This window comes from Miniopterus natalensis, chromosome 11 (assembly GCF_054644295.1).
Source record: "Miniopterus natalensis isolate mMinNat1 chromosome 11, mMinNat1.hap1, whole genome shotgun sequence".
Lineage (NCBI taxonomy): Eukaryota > Metazoa > Chordata > Mammalia > Chiroptera > Miniopteridae > Miniopterus > Miniopterus natalensis.
The window spans coordinates 37,279,560-37,299,095 of NC_142091.1; positions in this window are offsets into that span (position 1 = coordinate 37,279,560).

Genomic DNA, 19,536 nt, shown 5'->3' on the forward strand with positions numbered 1-19,536 from the left:
CCACATCCGAATCCCTCAATTGACAAAAACAGTATGTGAATAACTGTGAAACGAAGTTTTGATTTCTCCCCAGAATATTTTCTTTTACTGTCACACATGTAAAACATGCTATTGTGAAGTCATCCTCCCACCCCAATTTTTTTTATTAATCCTCACCCGAGGATATTTTTCCCATCGATAATTTTTTTTAGAGAGAGTGGAAGGAAAGCGGGGAGGGGAGAGAGAGAGAAACATTGATGTGAGAGGGACACATTGCTTGGTTGCCTCGGGCACATATGCCAACAGGGCTGGGGGATTGGACCAGCAACCCAGGTGCGTGCCCTTGACCGGGAATCAAACCTGTGACCCTTTGGCGTGAAGGCCAGCACTCTAAGCACTGAGCCACGCCAGCCAGGGCTCACCACGGACCTTTTTTTTAGAAGGACTGACTGCCCTTCATTGAGATTATGCCTTTCCCATTTTATAGCATTAAAATGTCTTTTAGAAAGATGAAATGGTGGTATACATGGTAGTTCTTGGAGTAAACTTCTTACAAAGTGTAGCACATGGACAGAAGAGTCATGCTTACAAGTGTCCAGCTGGATGTGTTTCCACTTAGTGGACACACTGTGTAACCACCACCGAGGTCAAGAAACAGAACATCGTGATGGTTCTTTTTTAAATGTTCTTTTCTGAGCAAAATAAAAAGTTAGCAACCTTTTGTTCATCTGCCCCCTCTTTATTTAAAGTTTACCCATCTGGCCCAGCCAGTGTGGCCCGGCCAGTGTGGTTGAGCATCGACCTATGATCCAGGAGATCAAGGTTCGATTTCCGGTTGGAGCACATACCGGGGCTGCGGCCTAGATCCACGGGGGGAGGGGGGGGATGTGCGGGAGGCAGCCGATCAATGACGACCCTCTTATTGATGTTTCTATCTCTCTCTCTCTCTCTCCCTCTCCCTTCCTCTCTCTGAAATCAATAAAGATATATATATTTTTTAAATAAAAAGATTAAAAAAAAAATTTAGCCATCTGTAAAACCTAAAATGAGAACTTCAGGGCTGCATGATGTAATGTCCAGTTCAGTGTGAGCACTCTGAGGTTCTGCGGAGCCCTTGGAACTGTTGTCTTCGGAGATGCACCAACCAGAAAGAAGCAGGCCTATCCGCCTGCCTAATCCCAGGGGATTGGGAGAATCAGGCCAAATGTAACTCCAGATGCTAGACCCAGCTCAGCACCACTGGCCACTGAAAGCCAGGGCCAAGGGAAAGTGAGGAGGAGTGGCTTTGGGGGAGAGCTGCTGGGTGATGAATCATTCCTCTCGTCCAGGGCTGTCTCCAGCTGCTCATTAGCCCTTACTCTCCCCTCCACCCACCCACCCTCCTGGACATCTAAAAATCCTTGGGGGCTCTTCTATGTACCACTCAATTTTCAGGTCATGCCTCCAATACCCAGGAGATATTCTCTACCCTTTGACTCTTTATTGATAGGTGAGGAAATCCTGGCACCTTTCTGAAGGGTTAACAAATTTGTTCAAAATCATACAATAGGCTGGGAGTCCAGGAGGCCACACCCACTCCACGAAGGCAATGCACATCTATCAAGGACTTGCTTTGTACCAAAACACAGGCGAGGGTTATTCTAAGGAAGAAGGTCCTTTCTGTTCATGTGCCCGGCCTTCACTAGGTAGTAATCATTAATGCATTTAGCAAATATTTATTAAGCAGGTTCTCTGTGCCACTTGGTTGAAGTCATTGTCCTTAGGGAGTTCACAGCCTGGTGGAAGAGATGAGGTTAGCTATCTACAACTGAAGTTAGGCAGTGATCGAAGTAATGAAGAGTGGGATAAGGGGGAGGGGGAAGGAAGCATCACATGAGGTTGCAGGGACCACAGAAGTCTTCTGGAACATATGGCATTTGAATTTGCCCTCAAAAGATGAATTACATTCTATTTATTCAGCTTAGCTCCCCAAACTCCCCCAGGATGTTCCTCTCCTGCTAGCATTTTAGAGTGTTAGGCTAAGCCTTCTGCTAAAAATGACTGCCCTCCTGCCACTAGTGGCCTTGGCTTAAGCGCTCATTGTTACTTAATTTAAAAAAAACAAAAAACAGTTGTACACGCATATTTTAAAAAGTCTACAAGGCTTGTAATGGAACTCAGCAGTCTCTCACCCCCTCAAAGCACACACACACACACACACACCACAGTTGGCGGTGAAATGGCACCAGGTGTTAGACCGGTGGAGTCAGCCTGGACCTTGGCTCAGCAACCTTGGTACTTGAGTTCTGGCTAAAAAGAATTCAGAGCCAAGATTCAAACTATACGTTTATTTAGAAAGTCACAGAGGTAGAATAAGTGAGCTGTAGAAGAAATGAGCTCAGGAAACAAGTTACAAAGGCAAAAGAAAGGCCGTTGGAGCTTGGGAGAAAGAGAGAGGCAAGGAAAACATGCCTGGGGGACGGGAGTGGGGAAAGACAGAACTCAGATCTGTCTCTACCATCCAGCCCCTCTGACATTATCTCTAACTCTGAGGACTGCCAAAGGAGGAGATCACATTTTGGTGGGAAAAAATGGTACGTGCACTGCCAAGTCAGCCCCTGACACAGGAAAGGAATACCAAATAGGGGTAAAGAAGTTAAGTAGTGCACAGTCCAGAGGAAGGAGGGCTTCATCCCAAGTGACTGAATCAGGGCAGGCTTTACAGAGGAGGTGGCACCTGAGCTCATCACCACTTCAGGCTTCAGGCTGGCTTCTCTCCTTGCCTAGAGGATTGGCAGTGACAGCGAACAATAATGATGGTGGTGGTTTAGTTTGCAAAGGACTGTTCTACAGATTTCTTTGATATTACAGAACCCTGTGGGCTGAATGTTATCTCCATTTTAAGTAAGAGAAAATTAAGGCACAGAGTGGTTAATCACCAGCTCCTGGTTACCCAGCAGTAAATGTTGGTTTCAGCTTTCAAATCCATCCCCTCCAAGTCCAGGCTCTCTGCTTCCCCACCCTGTCCACACTTGCGTTATCCCGGCCATCAATTGAGGAGACTCTTCCTATTCCAAAATATCTCTTCACCAATGTTTCACAATGTGTGGTGCATGGCCTGCCTGCTTGTGCTGTTTTGTTTTCAAATTTTTTATTTTTTAATAAATTTTTATTTTTCAGTTAGCGGTGGCGTACAATATTAGTTTCAGGTGTCCACCATAGTGATTAGACATCTATAAAACTTACAAAATGATCACCCTGATGAGCCTAGTACCCAGTTGGCACCATGCATAGTTACTACAATATTCTCTATACTGTCCATTACAATCCCATGACTATTTTGGAACTACCAGTTTGTACTTAATTCCTTCTCCTTTCTGCCTGCCTGTTTATAAAAGCTGATTACTGGGTCCCACCTTAGACCTACCTCATCTCTGGGAGATGGCGCTTTGTAATCTGCATTTTAACTGTTCCCGCGGATCTTGCGCTCACCTAACAGTGAGCTGCCCAGGGTCTCCAGTGGTGCCAAGCGGCGCAGTGGGCAGAGCGGGGACCCTGGAGCCGGCACCGCCCTTCTGGGCTCGGTCCTGGCACAGCCTGAGAAGCGCGCGAGTCCACGGGGCTCTGAGGGCAGACGTGCCCGGGTGGCACCGGCGAGCTCCCCACCTGCCTCCCCCGGCCCCTTCCAGCGCCACCGGCCCCGCCCGGCGCGAGGGGCAGGAAGCCGCTGGGGGCGCTCGGCTTCCCGGCTGCGGTCGCCTCGGATCAGCCGCGGACGCGCCCGAGCTGCAGCAGCCGGGCCCCTTCCGCACGCGCCGACCCCCGCCGGGGCCGCGGCGCAGGCCGCAGCCAGCCCCCGCCTCCCCAGCAGCCCATAAATATTCCCCGCGCCCGAGGGGGCGGCAGCGAGCTTCCCCGCGCGCCTCCGGCCTGACGCAGCTTCCCCCGCGCGGCGCTGCGCGCGGAGAGGCCCGGGCGCGAGTCGGCGCTTCCGCCCGGGGTCCGCGGGGCTGACCGGGGGGCCGGCCGCTCCCCGGGCGGGGGCGGCGGAGGTAAACACACCCGCGGGAATGGAGGGGAGCCTTCAGGGGGGCTCCCCGCTCGCCCGGAGGGTCAGGAAAGGCTTCCTGGAGATAGTGAAGCTAAGCTGTGAAAGATGAAACAGCACCCAGGACAGAGGGAACAGAATATGCGAAGGCCAAGAAGGTGGCAGTTTCCAGCACTGATTGTGTCACTGAAGTATTGAGGTCAAGGCTAAGTGGCACAAGACGGGGCTGAAGAGAGCAGCAAGGGCCAGTCCAAGCAGGGCCTTGGAAGCCGTGCGGGCAGGCACTGCGGAGTTCTAAGGAGGAGTTCTGACTCCGCCAGATTGTTTGTTTTTAGGGAAGAGCACTCTGGCCTGGTGTCTGAGTTGCACTAGAGGGGTTGCTGGGGCATAGGTCAGGAGTCTGTAGGCAGAGGGCATGGTGCCTGGGCCACGGTAGCTGCCGTGGGATGGAGAAAAGAAGATGGACTGGAGAATTTCTGAGTGAAATGGGGAGGGCTCCATGGCGGAATGGATGTGGGGGTCAGGAACCGGGTGATGGGTGGATGGCCCGGCCTGTCCCAAGTAGGAAGCAAAGGGGGTGATGGTGCTTCCTCTCACAGTGTGTCCCTCTGGGAAAATCCTGCCTCCCTGCCATCCAGCTGGGATCCAAGTTTCACACAGTGCCCCACCCTACCATCTTTAGTAAGCTTTCTTTGCTCCCTTACGGATCTCAGATGTCAAAGCTTATATTTGTACTGTTCTAGAATTCATTTGTGTGCATCAGCATGGTGGTTAAGATCATACATAGAATCCTAGTTCTACCACAGACTTGCTCTGCGACCTGGGAAAGTCATTTATCGCTGAGCCTGACTTTCGTTATCTGTACAATGGGGATGATAATCTCTGCCTTGAAGGATTCCTTTTTTATATCAATTCTTTTATTTATTTATTTTCAATTCTTTTCATTATTTTATTTTATTTCCCCCCATCACCGCCATTCTCTTTATTTTATTTTTTAATTTTTTTTCTTTTCTTTCTTTTTGAAGGATTCTACATGCCTGGCATATGATGTGTGCTCAGTGAGTGACTTTTTCCCCCACTAGAGTTGGTCAGCCTGGAAATCAAACAAGGACCTTTAGAGTGTCTCCTGAAACTTCTTCTCTGGGGCTTTTGGATAGAAGTAACAGTGGGGAAACAAAGATTTTAAGGCCAGAGATTGGAAGGCATGAGTCTGCTGTGGACTTCCTATGTGACTTCAGGCAAGTCAGGACCCCTTTGTCTACCTTGGACAACAGGGAGTGGGCAGAATGGCCTTTGAAGTCCCCATTGCTGCTCTTCAGTCATCCAGTTTCTAGTGGCGTTCCATAGTTCCCATAAAGCCCTGAGCACTGTGGGGTAGCAGTGCCCATACCCAGGCTACCATGACCTCCTCCCTCTAGCCTGTGTGCCTGGCTTCCCCTTAGGGCCACCTTAATGGAGAGCAAGAGTATGGCCTTCCTACAGACCTCCAAAGAACAGATCTGGGGCCAATCTTCCAGTGAGGCTTGGAGTCCAGCAAGATGGGCCTGGCTTTCCTTAGGAGGCAGAGGTACCTGGAAGACAAGACCAGAGAGGCAGATCTAAGACAACAGACTGGCAAGGGCCTGGCTTGGAGCAGCTGCAGCAGGTGTCAGGGAATGGGAGGCAGGCATTGCCGAAACAGCAGGATGAGACATGTGTGAGCAGAGCCATGGGATTTGGGTAGATCCCAGATGAACAATGGTATATCGCACCCTCCTCTCGGCCCACATGTAAATCAAGTGAGCCACCCATGGTGATCCAGCAGGCTACTGGGAATTTTGGCTGACAGGAAGAACCAGAGCAAAGTGGTCAGGGCTCATGTGTTCATCACAGGTGAACTGAATAACGAGGTAAGGCATGAGAAAGCATCCAATCCAATGGCACATAGTAGATGCTTAATACATGCTAGTTAATTTCACACCAGACCCTATGCTGGTCACACACAGTCTCTTCCCTCAAGGACCTCAGAACCTGGAAAAAGCAAGAAATGGATACAGAAACATTCCTGGACTATTCAGGGATAAAGGGCAGCCCAGGGACTCTGGGGACTTAAGATGGACTTAAACCCCTTCTGTGGGGGTAGGCTCAGTGGTTGGTGGTGAACTTGTGGAGGAAGGTATATTATAGAAGGCTTTATAGAAGAGGTGACATTTGCACTGGTCTTTGATAGCTATGTAGGAGTTTTCTAAGCCAAGAAAGCAGGGTCAGAGAAGGGTGTTTCAAGCAGAGGTAAAAGCATATGCAAAACCATGAAGGTGGGGAAAATATGGGGTGTCTAGAGGGTTGGTGAGGATTTTGCTGTATAGGAAATGAGGCTGCAGTAGTCAGCAGGAGCTAGAATGGGAAGCGCCTTGATGCATGGAGCCTGAGTGCACTGGGGAACCATGAAACGTTTCTAGCAAGAGAATGATGTGGTCAGACTCCATTAGTAAAGGGAACGTCCTGTGTTCAGTAAGCCACCTGGAGAGGCCTAGGAAACCAGGGCAAAGGGTCCAGCAGGAACCCTTGCTAAGTATGCTTCAATCCACTGGGACTTACTTAGGTCAGAGCTAGACTCCTGAGACTGGCCGCCTCTTCCCAGGTGGACAGTAGGTGGCGCTGCAGCTCTGTGCATCCAGCCTCATGGGCGGGGCTACCTGTCCTCTACCTAGGTGAGTGAGACCCCAAGTCCTGCTTGGCCTTGGTGCTTGGACCCTATCTCTGATGATAAGGCTCCAAGAAGGGCTGGGGTGGGGTAGGGGGGATGGGCTTTGCCCCCCTCCTCCAGAAGCCAGGAAGGCCACTTGCTTGGCTTGACAGCCACAGGAGGTGTGAGCGGGGCATGCCTCAAGGCTCTTCTGGCTGGGAAACTAAGGCCTAGAGAGGGAAGGGCTTGCCTGAGTCACCCAGTGGGTTAGTAACGCAGCGGTTGGTCCAGTGTGCCAGATGTAGGAGGTCCTCCTGACTTTTCTCCCCAAAGTTGCTCCCCAGCTCACTTCCTCCTTGCCAACCCACTGCCCTTTCCCCACTTGGTCCTCAACCAACTGCCTGGCCTGGACTATTGTCCCAGGCTCCTCACAGGTTCCTGCACTGAGGGTCTCTTCCATGCCTGCCTGTGCTTCTCCCCACCCCACCCAGCCCCCACCCAGCCCAATGATTTTTCTCACACACAGACCCAACCACCTCCCTCCCCTGCTGAAGCCCTTCCCTGCCTGTCACCCCTTGGGGCTCCTTAGCCTGGCAGTCTGGGCCCTAGGGACAAGGCCCCTCTTCCTCTCACAGACTTCGGTCATGCAGCTCTGCTCTGGGCCCCTCATGCCTTTGCCCATGCTGATCCTCCCTTCCCTGACCTTCTGTCAAACCCCTACTCATCCTCTATGACTCAGTGGGGCCTCTGAGATTTGGGGGTTCAGTGCCTTTCCTGGGCTCCCATAGCTGTGACTTCACTGTGTTCCTGGCCATCCCTGTGCCCATCTCGTCTGTTAGGGGACCCGGAGAGCCTCTAGCTAGGGACCCTAGCACAATGCTTGGCCCCTGTTGGAGCTCAGTACAGCTTTTTGGGGTGAATGACCAAAGGATAGGTACACTCTGGGAGAAGTGTTACCAGATCATTACACACTGTCTCTCAATCCTCACCACAACCTGGACAGGTCAAAGACTGCAGCTGTCACCTTATTTTGCAGAAGAGGAGATGGACGTGCAGAAGGTCACATAGCCGGTGAGTGAATGAGTGGGGACCTAGCTCACCAGGCCTCAGGCCACAGCTGAGGGGTGCTGCAGGGGAGCAGGAGCCACATGTACCCAAGGGTCTATCTAGTAAGGCTAGTGTGGGGCTATCAGGGGACAGCTTGGGGTGCCAGGGGCAGAGACCCTCAAGAGGTGAGGTTCCCTTCATGTGTTGGAAATGGGGAGCCCCCAGCTGTTCTGAGCTGGGCAGAGACCTGGGGCCTGAGTACTAGAATGTTCATTTGGTGACTGTGAGGCAGAAACCAGCAGCTGGAGGCCAGGGAAGAAACTGACCTGGTGATCCAGGGAGAGGGAAGGCCCAGCTGGACAGGTGGCTCCTGGTATGGGATCAGGCTGGGCCAAAATACCGAAGACTTTCCAAGGAATCCTATAGTCAGCAGGCTGGAGTAAGGCTTCCCACATAAGAGAGGTGGGCAGGACATGGTAATGAGTGGCAAATATTTGCTGCAAAGAAACCCAGGGCTGGGGATGGGCAGAAGGAGGGGCCCACAGTGTCTCAGGCTCCTGGGCCACAGTACCAATGATGGGAATGTCTTCAACTCTGTGCAACCTTGGCCTGGTCTAGACAGCAATGAGGAAAATTCTAGCCTGGAGTTCCCCAAGGGCCTCTGTATCTGGGTGCCCAGTCTTGAACCTACTCAGAAGTCCGAGATAGAAGGGTTCCTAGTGCCTAAGCCTGGGCCCTTCATTATCTGAAGGAGAAACTGAGGCCCAGAGAAGGATTGCACCTGCCCAGTCCCACAAGCCAGGCTTGAGCCCAGGTCTCCTGATTCCCAGTCTGATTTGGTGATTACTCAAAGCACCTACCCTCCTGTTCCTCCAAGACTTGTGCTCAGATTCTTTGAGGAAACACTTTGGGGGTCATTTGATGTAGACCCTGTGGCTGGGTTCCCCCACCTTAATCCCCACTCCTTAGGAGGGAGTGTTCACAAGGCCTTTCTGGTCTAAATCCAGTCCAGAGAGTGCTGGGGAACTTCCTCGAGTCTACCTTGCTCTCTCCAGCTGCAGCCATCCTGGTCTGGGCTGTGTTTGGGGCAGGGCATTGTGAGGAGTTGCTGGTGAGGAGGGGGTGGGGGTCTGCCTGGTGGTGATGCTCACTCAGTCTCATGCCTGCCCGCCCACCAGCATCCCTTCAGTTGGTGAAGTCATCCTCTCCCTGGGAGGCTTGTTCCCAGCGGCTCCCATAGGGTCCTCGTCAGCTCTTCTCCCAGCGAGGGGACCAGCTGCTTTTGGAAGGCAACTCTTCCCCTGGGTCAGCAACTCAGGGTCTCAGAGTGGGCGCCCCTTCCAGCCTCTCATCACTGCTCCCCAGCTGAGGGCTGCAGGGAAAGTCTTTGCTGGTTTTCCTGGTGGGAAAAGTCAGATCAGCTCCTGGGATATTGCTACCGGCTTGCCTCGGGGCACAAGAGGGGAAAAGCATGATTCCTCCCCAAGTGGGGAAATCAGGCGAGTCTTAACACACCCCAGAAGCCTCTGCTCGGGGCCCTGCCTCATCCGTGAAACATCCTTAATTCTTCCCAGGAAGGGTACGTGGAGTGTGCACCCCGCTGGTCAGGATAAGAAGGAACAGATATTTACTGAGCTTATCCTGGTGTCTGCTGTGTCAGAGCCACTCTGTGCAGTGTGGGTGTCACCATCCCCAATGACTAGCTAAAGCCCCCGATTGCCAAGCCATTAAGTAGGGAAACCAGGACCTGAATATATGTCCTTCTGAATCCATATTCACTCCCTTTCCCAGGCTGTCACCATTCGTGGATAGAGAAAAAACCAACCATTCATTGTTTTTTTCTTAAAATGATTGTGACTGGTGAGAATAACTATATATTTCTGCTCGCAGGTAGTAGGGACTCAATAAATATCAGTTGAATGAATGAGTAAATGAGCTAGTTCTCGGGCTGGAGGACTGGATGAGAGGTCCTGACCTTACTGTCATTTAGCCTCAGCCCAGAGAAGGGGTACCCCTCAGGGACCTGAGGGCAGAGTCACCCTTGTTCCTTGTAACTAGCTGGGGTGTCATTTCCTTTCCCTAACCCCCACCATTGAGAGGTAGGCAATGAAGGTCTGATGCAGGGAAGACAACCAGGATTTGTGCGGGGGCTGAATTAACAGTGGGGTGTCCCTTCCATGGGCTCTGGGTCTTGCCCTTCCTGATGGCTTCCAATCCTCTGTGCTCCATGCTCTGCTGGGAATATACCTCTGGGAGCCCCTCTTCTATAGGCTCCAGAAAGTCCTCGCACCTGAGCCCGGACATGGCCTGACTCTGGGCTCCTCCACTCTTGTGAATTGTCACACAAGTTCCATGTTGTCATTGACTAGTTATGTGGTTGTTTCTCCACCAAACCATGAGTTCCCTGAGGGTGGGGCTTGTCTGGTTCCTCTCTGAGTCTGCTGCTCCCATGACACAACCAGGAAGGAAGGCTGTTGAACAACTGAATGAATGAATGAACAAATGAATGAAAGAAACAGGCAGCACAAATACCTCCAGCTGGCAAGCCTCGGGCCTCAGTTTTGCCATTAACTAGCTGAGTGACTTTGGGCAAAGCCCTGTTCCACTCTGGTTTCAAATATCCCATCTGTCCACTGAGGTAATGGGACCCGCCAGCTGCCCCTCAGAAACCAGAAGTGAAGGCAGGGCTGAATGCACAGGGAGGTGCTCAGTATGAAGCTGCCCCTCTGGCCCTGGCCACTCAGCGCTAAGTCCCACCAAGGGAGGGTGGGGGAAGGGCCCATCAACTTGCTTTAGCCCTACACAGCTTCACATCGCGTCATCTCAGAGATTCTCCATCTCCACTCTGATCTCTCTGCCCCGAGCAGACATCAGCCAGGCTTGCTGGGGGCAGGTGCTGCAATCCACCCTCAGGGTCAGACAGCATGTGCAATGCTCTACAGGTTAGCAAGCCTGTGTCACTCCCCAGAGGGCTGAGCTCTCCATCTTCATTTGGTCACAAAGGAAAGTGGGACCCACAGAGGGAGGAGCCAGACTAGTCCTGAGCACTCAACTGGAAATCTGAAATCAAGCCTTAAACTCTAAATGGGAGTACTTTAATCTCCAGTGCTGCTTGAAGGTATGAGTTTGGGAAAGTGGGCAATTTCCTCTGGGACTCATTTCTTTATCTGTTTCAAGAAGCTAACTACTGCTCAGTATTCCTGTCTGTATAAAGAGGAGCCCTGGCTGTTCCATTTCTCTCCCTTCCTCTCACTCTCACTCCATCAGCCTCACAGCAAGGGTGGTGGCTACAGTAACATCCTGAGTTACTTTTTAGGCCTGGGCTGGGTTGTAGGCATCAAGAGGGGGTTCAGTCCCCATCCTCAGGAGGCCTGAGTTTCTCCAGGGGAAAACACATCTGTTAGTCCATCCATCCATCCATCCATCCATCCATCCATCCATCCATCCATCCATCCATCCATGCCTCCATGCCTCCATCCAACCATCCATCCATCCATCCATCCATTATTCCAGCCAATGTTTACCCAGGAGGGTCACTGTCCTAGTCTAGACTATGCTGGGATTGCAGAGCAGAGCCCCACAGGGGGTCTCCAAGCTGTCCCCACATCCCTGTTCCATCCTGGACATTTCTTCCCTGGTCCAGATTCTTATATTTCACAGGTACCTGAACTTCACCCCTTGGGTGTCTCTTCAAACTAGAACACTTGAACTTCAGCACCACCAGCCTATCCCAACCTCTTTCTCCTTCAGTTTTCCCCCGGGTCAGTAAATGACCCCTCGAATCTCAGCATTTTCTGGACTCTTCTCTCCTTCTCACTCATCTCTGACACCCAAACAAGCAAGCAGTAAATTCTGAGACACGACCTCCAAATAAGTTCCTGCTATTCCCAGTTTCCTCCATCTCCACAGTCACTGCTCATCAAACCCCCATCACTTGTCTCACCTGGAGCATGACTGCTGCCCAACAGGCTTTCTTACCCTCCTCCACATGGTGACAGGTGTCTCTCTAAAGCAAGCCTGACCATGTCTCTCTCTCTCTGTGCTTAAAACTCTTCCATACTCTCCCTTGTCCTCAAGCTGTATTCTATGGGTCAGTGTCTGGCCATGCCCCCGGTTCTGACCTCATCCTGTACCCCCCTGCCCTTTACACCCGGCCTTCTTTCAGCTCCTCCAGCTCCTGCCTCAGAGCCTTTGCCTGCATTGTCTTTGCATGGAAGAATATATCTTTCTGCCCCCTCTACCCCCACCTCCTGGCATTGCTGCTGGCCAGTTTCCTCCCTCCCCAAGCACTCAGTGTCAACAGCTTCCCTGGAGCTGTCTTAGCTGACCTCCTGCATCTAGTTAGGTTCCCCTGTGTGCTCTCTGACCATCTCTCTCCCTCCTTCCTTCCCTTGAGACCATTCCATCTTCTCCATTTCCTACTTCCTTCTCTCTGCCCATATTTATTAAGTACCTACTAAGTACCAGGTGTAGAAATATAGCAAGGCAAGAATAAGCACAGGCCTTGTCCTCATGGACTCAGAGTCTAATGAGGGGGCCCTACATTAAACAAAGAAATACCCAATAAATAACCACAAATCAGGACAAGCATTTGTCACTCTTCACATAGCATCTGTCACATTGGATCCCTGAGACACAGCCTCTGAGATGGAGACTGGCACGCAGGGAATGTGTTAGGAGTCCCCTGGAAGTGACCTGCTGTAAAAGGGACACAGGAAGTGGGACTGGGCAGAGGGAGAAGGCGGCCGTGATGCAGTCTCATGAAGGCCTCAGCTGACCCCACGGGGAGCTCTGGAACGGGTACGAGCCTCAGAGTAGTACCCATCTGGGGTGAGGTGTTGGCTAGCTGCCCCCCAAGTCAGTCAGTGAATGAAGGCAGGGGCTGTGATCTCAGGGCGAGGCAGTTTCCTTCAGCAGAGCCAGGCCCCCAGAGGGCTGAGGTCTAGAATGTCTTCTGGCAGCAGCCCAGCACTTCATTCCTTAAGAGGGAGCTGGCCAGCACAGCACGTGTGAGTCATTACCCACACATGACATGCGGGGAAACTGAGGCTCACAGACTTTCTGAGATCTGCCCATGATTGTATGGTTCTTGGCCATGTTATCTATCCACTCCCAAACTCCTTGCCCTTGGCAGCTGCTTTTGCCCTGGGGAACCATGGAGGCTGATGAGTGCTGGTGAGGCTGAGGAGTTGGTCCCTCTGCCAGGTGGCCTCACCTAGAGCTTGGTGAGGAGTTGCAGAAGCTGCCTATGGGGGACACAAGAGGGAGGGGACTCTCAGGCCTGCTGGTGTTTCACAGCCTCAGAGCTGTTCTCACTGCCCGTTGGTGTCACCTCTGGGCCCTCTGGGCCCCCATACCCTGCAGAGGCACCACCTGGTTCCTGGCTGAGAACCAGCAGGTGATGTAAGTAAGATGTTTTAGGGGACAAATGGGTGAGCCAGAGCTGGGCCAGGCCATTCCCAGGATCATGGGTTAGATAGGCTAACCAACAAAACAAAACAAAACACCCAACTCCTCAGCCACTTGGAAATATTTTTCAAGTGTTTCACCTGTGCTCTATGTGTATTGCAGGGGGTTCTCACAACTCTATGAGGAGGTGCAATTTATTAGCCCATTTTAAAGATGAAGAAGCTGAGGCTTGGAGGGCTCCAGTGACTCCCATAGTGGTATCCAGCTAATTAAGGGAGGAACCTAGATGGAAGGAAGAGAATTTGAAATGGAGGGTGGGAGAGAGTCCTGACTGGAGCCAGCGCCACTTTTCCAGAGCACTGGCAGCCCTCGGGGCGGGTGGAGGGGAAGCCCACCCAGCCCAGGCCCGGCCAAGTCATCTCTGGTCCACACTTGGAGGTGGGCAGGTCAAAGCTGCCTCAGCCACAAAGTCGGAGGTGAATCTTGTCGGAACCTTTCAGCCTGGCTTCCCCTGAGCCTTGGGTGTTGAGGGAGGAGCATAAAGGGGAGTAAGGCCACTGCCCCTCACCCACCCAGCATGGCCACTGGCTACAGAGCAGGGGAAGCTCCACCCCGATAACAAGGCTGGGGCTTGATTTCCCACCACCTGCCCCATGTACAGAGTCTCCTTCTGAGGCTGGATGTAGAGGGCTTACTATCAAGAAGGCTCTTCTTACCAGAGGTTGGAACTTGTTGGGAGCCACTTGCATGTTGCCCTGGCTTGCCTGCTCCAGGGCTAAGTTCAGAAGCTGTTTTATCTTGTGTGCACCTAGTGTGTGCCCGGGCCCTCTGTGGGGGCTTGTAAATCAGTGGTCTCATCCAGTCTGTGCAGCAGCCCAGTGTGAGAGATTATCACTCCCGATGCTCTAATGCAGAGATTGAGGTCCAGAGAGGCCAAGGGACTCACCCAGATCTGCTCTCAGCCCTGGGTTCTCTGGATTTTTCCTAGCTCCTTCCCCAAAAGATAACATCCATCTCTTAAAATCTTTGAAGTAGGGAGCAAATGTCAGTGGGTAGGAGTGTTTGGTTTGGCTTTCACGCTTGTTGGGGAGAGATTTGGCTTGACCTGCTAGCCTTCGCTTTCCCCATCCATTAAATGGGTATTAGTACTAGGAGTAGTGCTAATAAATAAATTCTGCCTTTCAGGATGCCACATGGCTCATGTGTTGTTAGCACAGGCCCAGGGCCTGGAGCACCGGAGGGGCCCTGCAAATGTAGGCTGGTATTTCAGGGTGGATAAGGGAAGGGGCAGGCAGACCACTGAATCCTCAGTCTCCCCACCTCCGTTAGGGCCTGCGCCCCTTGCCTCTTCCTGACAAGGCCCTCAGCAGTGTGTGGGCCCTGCCATGGGGGTGTGGTGTGCACACGTGCATTCATGCATGTCTGGGCTGCTTCTGCCCTTAGACCAGGCCTCCAAGGGCCCCCGAGGCCATGTCTCCCCTTCAGATCCCAGCTCAACCCAGCAGGTTCTGTTCATGGTCCCTGATTGCTTAATGAGCTTGGCATCAGGGTATGAATAATTGCACCATAAAGTATGTAAATCTAATCATAACAACACCATGCTGGGCAACTTGCATTCTCTCAGCTCTCAGGTGCCCTGATCCTGGGACAAAGCTCTCGTGGGAACCGCACCACCCAGCTTCCTAGTACTTTTCTGAAATTATAACGACAATGTGTACCTTGGCCTCAGCAATTACAATTGCACAAATGGTCCCTACCCCCATCCCATCTGAGTCTCGCAGTAATAATGAGGGAACATTTATGCCAGGCATAGTTCTAACCATTTTACATATGTTCACTCATTCAATCCTCCCAACAGCCCTGGGAGATCATCATTATTGGATTCTCTGTTTCACAGATGAGGAAAGTGAGTCTCAGAGAGGTTTGATGACTTGACTTAGGTAAAACAGCTACTTAAGTGAGAAGTCAGGAAATTCTGCGGGAAGGGAAACTGAGGCACATACAGGTTAAAAAAGACTTGTTCAACATCTCATAGTACTTTGGGGTTCACTCAGGTCCCCTGGGACTCTTCAGCCATCTTTTGGGCCTGTGAGGATCTGAGTGTCACCCCAAGGAGTGACCGTGTGGCTGAGTGTGTATGTATTGGGGGTGTGGACTGGGGCCTCATTCTGGGAAAGTCAGGGGAAGCAGCCAAGGCAAAGAGCTATTTTAAGGCCTCCCCTGCCCGCCCTGCTCCCCACACAGCCCCTCTGCCGAGCCAGGCTGCAGTGGCCCGGGGCCTGCGCCAAGCATGGAGAGTTTTGTTCCGAGAGCAGAGGGAAGTCTTGGCTCCAGAACATTCACACCCAATGAATTACTTCAACGCTAGATTAGACTTGCAGGCTTGGAGCAAAGTGATAATAGGGCCCAATTAAATTAATTTATATGGACTCTATGATCCGGCCCCTCCTTTGGTGGTGGGGCAGGCCTGACCCACTGCAACTTGGCCCCCAGGCCCGGCCCACGCTGGGAGTCCTGGATAGTGGTTGGGAGATGGTGTGGGGGCTGCTACAGAGGGAGAGGCCAGGATTGCTGTTTTGTTTTTGTTTTCAGTCTGATGTGCAGGTTGGAGAAAATGACCCTAATTAAACAAAGACTTCAGGAAGCTAATTCCTGGTTAGAGAATGCGAGGACTGGTGGGTCTGGCTAAGGACAGATTCCCAAGGTCCTAGGGAGGGACCTTGAAGAGGTCATTTGGGGAGGTCCTCAGCCTGTGTCCAGACCTCTGTCCCTCACAATACCAGACAAGGGGACACGTAACTCTGTGATGAGCTGGTGGGCAAAACAGAAGACTGGGCACCTGGGCTATAGGCTGGGCTCTGCTAGCAACTTGCTGGGTGAAGGATATACTTGAATCCTTCTGGGTTTAGGATGAAACCCATCTCCTTCATAGGCTCAGAAGCCCGCAGGACCCACCCCTGCCTGCCTACTCTGCCTCATCTCCTGGCGCTCTTCCTTCCTTCCACCTGCCTCCTGCCCTACACTCCAGATCGCTGATCCATCTGCAGTTCCCTGGCTGGTGTGCTTTGCTGCCCCCCACCCCGCTTCCCTGGCCTTTGCCTTCGCTGCTCCCCTGCCCAGGATGTCCTTTCCCCCACTTTGCCTAGAGAGCGCTAACCTTTCTCTGCCCCTGCACTTAACATTCTGAATGTGGTGGCCCGTCTCAGGGCCTGTCTTGCCAGGAAATGGCCTTCTGAGGGCAAAGGCAGGTCGGATCACCCTAGTGATCTCAGGGCCAGGACAGGGCCTGGCACGGGTTACATCGGGGGAGGTTAGATAATCTTGAGTGTCACCTGCAGCACCAACGCTGTGACTGTCATGGTCTCTAGTCCAGTGCCAGGGGGATGGCTCAGCTGCATGGGCTGCACTGGAGGAAGAGCATGGTGCCTCATTCGTGTGGCATGGCCACTGACCTGAGACAGTTCCTTCTTTTCGCTCAGTTTCAGTTTCCCATTCTGCAAAAATGGGACTTGCTGTCCTGCATCTGGTGCTCTGGATTCCAGCAGTTTCTGGCATAAGTCTTGCCGCACTGAGCAGAGGCCAGAGCTGAGACCCTGAAGCTGAGGATGACAGAGGTGGGCTCTGAGCTGAGTGCCAGCCTGCAGGCTGCAGGAGGGATTTCCCAGGAACAGGGCCTGTTGCTGTCTTCTCCTGGATGGGTGGGCTCATCCCATTGATATTTATCAAATGCTCAGTGTGCTCCAGCCCTGCCCCCACTTCTTCGAGGGATACTCTGCTTTGGGGACCTGGCTGCCATCTGCATGACTGGGGGCATCTGCCAGGCCTGCATGGCTCTGAGTCCCAGAAAGCCCCTCAAGGGATCTGGGGGTAAGGAAGCAACCTCGGTTTTCCCCTGACCTGACCCTCTGTTTTCTGAATCCAGGTGAGGGAGCTTGAACTTCACCAAGAAATGTAGGAGTCCAGGCAAAGCAGGAAGTGGCCTGTTCAGAGGGGTGTAGGCAGTAAGCCTGTCCTGAGATCCTCCACATGGGGTCCCTGTGAGTAGACCCTGCTGCCCCCAGGCCAGGCCCGCTCTTCCCCCAGCATGAAGAACCACTTTGTCTCCCTCAGACTTTCCAACAAGTCGTTGATTCTGTAGGGCAGTGGGGCCAACCATGGAAAAACCAGCCCTCCGCACCCCCCCATGCCTGAGGAGGCAGGGCCTTTTTGGGGTTGTAAATTTATTGCGGAAGCTGAGGGCTGGCGCCTGCTGCAGGCAGCCTTTGAACCTCAGCCTCACACTCAGCACCCACCCGAGGCCTTTCCTCCAGCCAGCGGGAGGAGCAGGCCTTCCAATGAAAGGCCTCTTTTGGGGGGCAGGGCAGGAGCCTGAGTAACTCCTCCTGACCCCCAGCTCACCCTTCCAGGGCCCCAGAGACAGGCCTTTCTAGCTGAGCTGTAGGAATGGCTGACTTGAGGGGGGAGCCCTGGTCAGCCCCGCCCCCCCTCCACAGAACTCTTCATCTTTCTTTGGTCCAGACATCTAACGGGGTGGGGACCCAGAGCTCGGAATCCCATTCTCCCAACTCTGCCTCCTTTGGGCCTCAGTTTCCTCTCCTGTAACTGTAGGAGGTTAATGTCATCTTTAAGTTTCATTGAGAGTCTAATGTTCCATTGTGTTCCACATTCTTTCCTGAGCCTGTCCTCTGTGCCAATGCCGGGGTCAAGAGAGAAGCCAGGGGCCTGCTGGCGAGTGGGGGCGCGTGGGGGTGGGGAGGCTGAGTGGCCAATGGTGAAGTCTCGGGAGCCTAGCACCAGCTGCTCACCCTGAAGCTGGGAAGGCTTCCCACCGGGGTGAGAGTTGGGTTGAGGACTGGAATTACTGGCGCATTCATGTGTTGATTAGACAAACATGAGAGACTATGTCAGAAAATGTACTGGATGTTGGGGGTGTGTAAAGCAAGAATGAAAAAAGGCATAACCCTGAGAATAGAAGTTTCCAAATGGACGTGGAGGGAGGGCATTCCAGGCAGGAGGAGCACCAGGTAAAGGCAGTGACTCATGATAGAGCATCGTGGCTTCGGAGAAGGACACCAAGTTATGTGTGGCTGCAGAAGTAAACAGCTTTGGAACCAGAGAGACATGAGACCTATCCCAGCTCTGCTCTTACTGACTGTGGGACTTTGTGGAAGCTGTTTGATTTGTCTGACCCTCAGAGCTCGTAGAAAATGGGATATAATTTTTACTTCTCAGGTTGTGAGAATTAAAGAAGGTAACTACAGCACCCAGCCCAGTGTCCGGCAGAGGTCAGCAGATGTAACTAGTAAGGTAGAACAAACATGGAAAACTTTCTCTCAGCCAAAATCTTTTTACTGTGGAAGCAGCTGCCTTTTGGGGAGTAAGTTCCCTGTCATAGGAGGTGTGCAAGTTGGACTAAGTTTATCAGTCTGGGAAGCTACAGGAGGAGAGTTTGAACCAGAAACATCTGAGGTCTTCTAGTTTTCTGGTCTATGACTCCACCAAACACATAGGGCCATCCGTCCCAAGACAGCCTTGTAGAGGTTTGAAACTAGCATCTGTGTCCCCCAAGTTTGTTCTTCTCCAGGCTGACCTGGCCCAGAAACTTCTATATTCTCCACATGTGCTGGATTCCAGAACTCTGACCCCTGGTCACTTCCTCTGGCCACAAAGTTTCCCTCCCACACAGGTCACCACTCCCTAGAAATATAGTCAGTAATAAGTGGATTGAGAAAACCACCTCCCTGGATTTGGGCACAATATCTCTATTGATGTGATAAAAGTTGTTGTTTGGCAGCCTGCCTTCCATTCACCTGCAGCAGGGAGGCCTACCCACTTTGGATAGATATTCTCAGACATCTCAAGATTTGTAGCACAGAGCATTCCAGAAAAGCAATAAATCCTTATAAGATAAATGAATGAAATGTCTGACTTTTGACTCAAGCCAGCCATGAGAATGGAAATCTGGAGAATTAGGGAGCACAAAGGGATCTTCACGACTGGGGGGCTGTTGCAGTTTTTCCTTGGGAACTCAGAATACTTCCTGCCTCCCCATTCATCATCACCCCACCCTGCTGGTTGCTTTCTGTCTTCACAATACACCTCTGTGGGGGTGGAATGGCAGGCTAATAGACTCATAGAATCACAGGTTGTCAACACTGAGGGGCTCTACAGAGGTCCAGTTCAACCTCATAATACAGATGGTGAAACCAAGGCTGGAATAGAAAGGCTGGCAAGGTTTCCTGGAGTCACCCAGCGAGTCCCTGATGGAAGGCAATGCAGGCAGGTGGTGAGGACCATGTTGCATGATGTAAGTGTGGGTGGCTCCTTAACCTGGGGGGACATCTTGCTCACCTTATTTGGAAGGTCTTCAGATTAACCCCATTCATCACCACCAAGAGCCCTGCAGAAA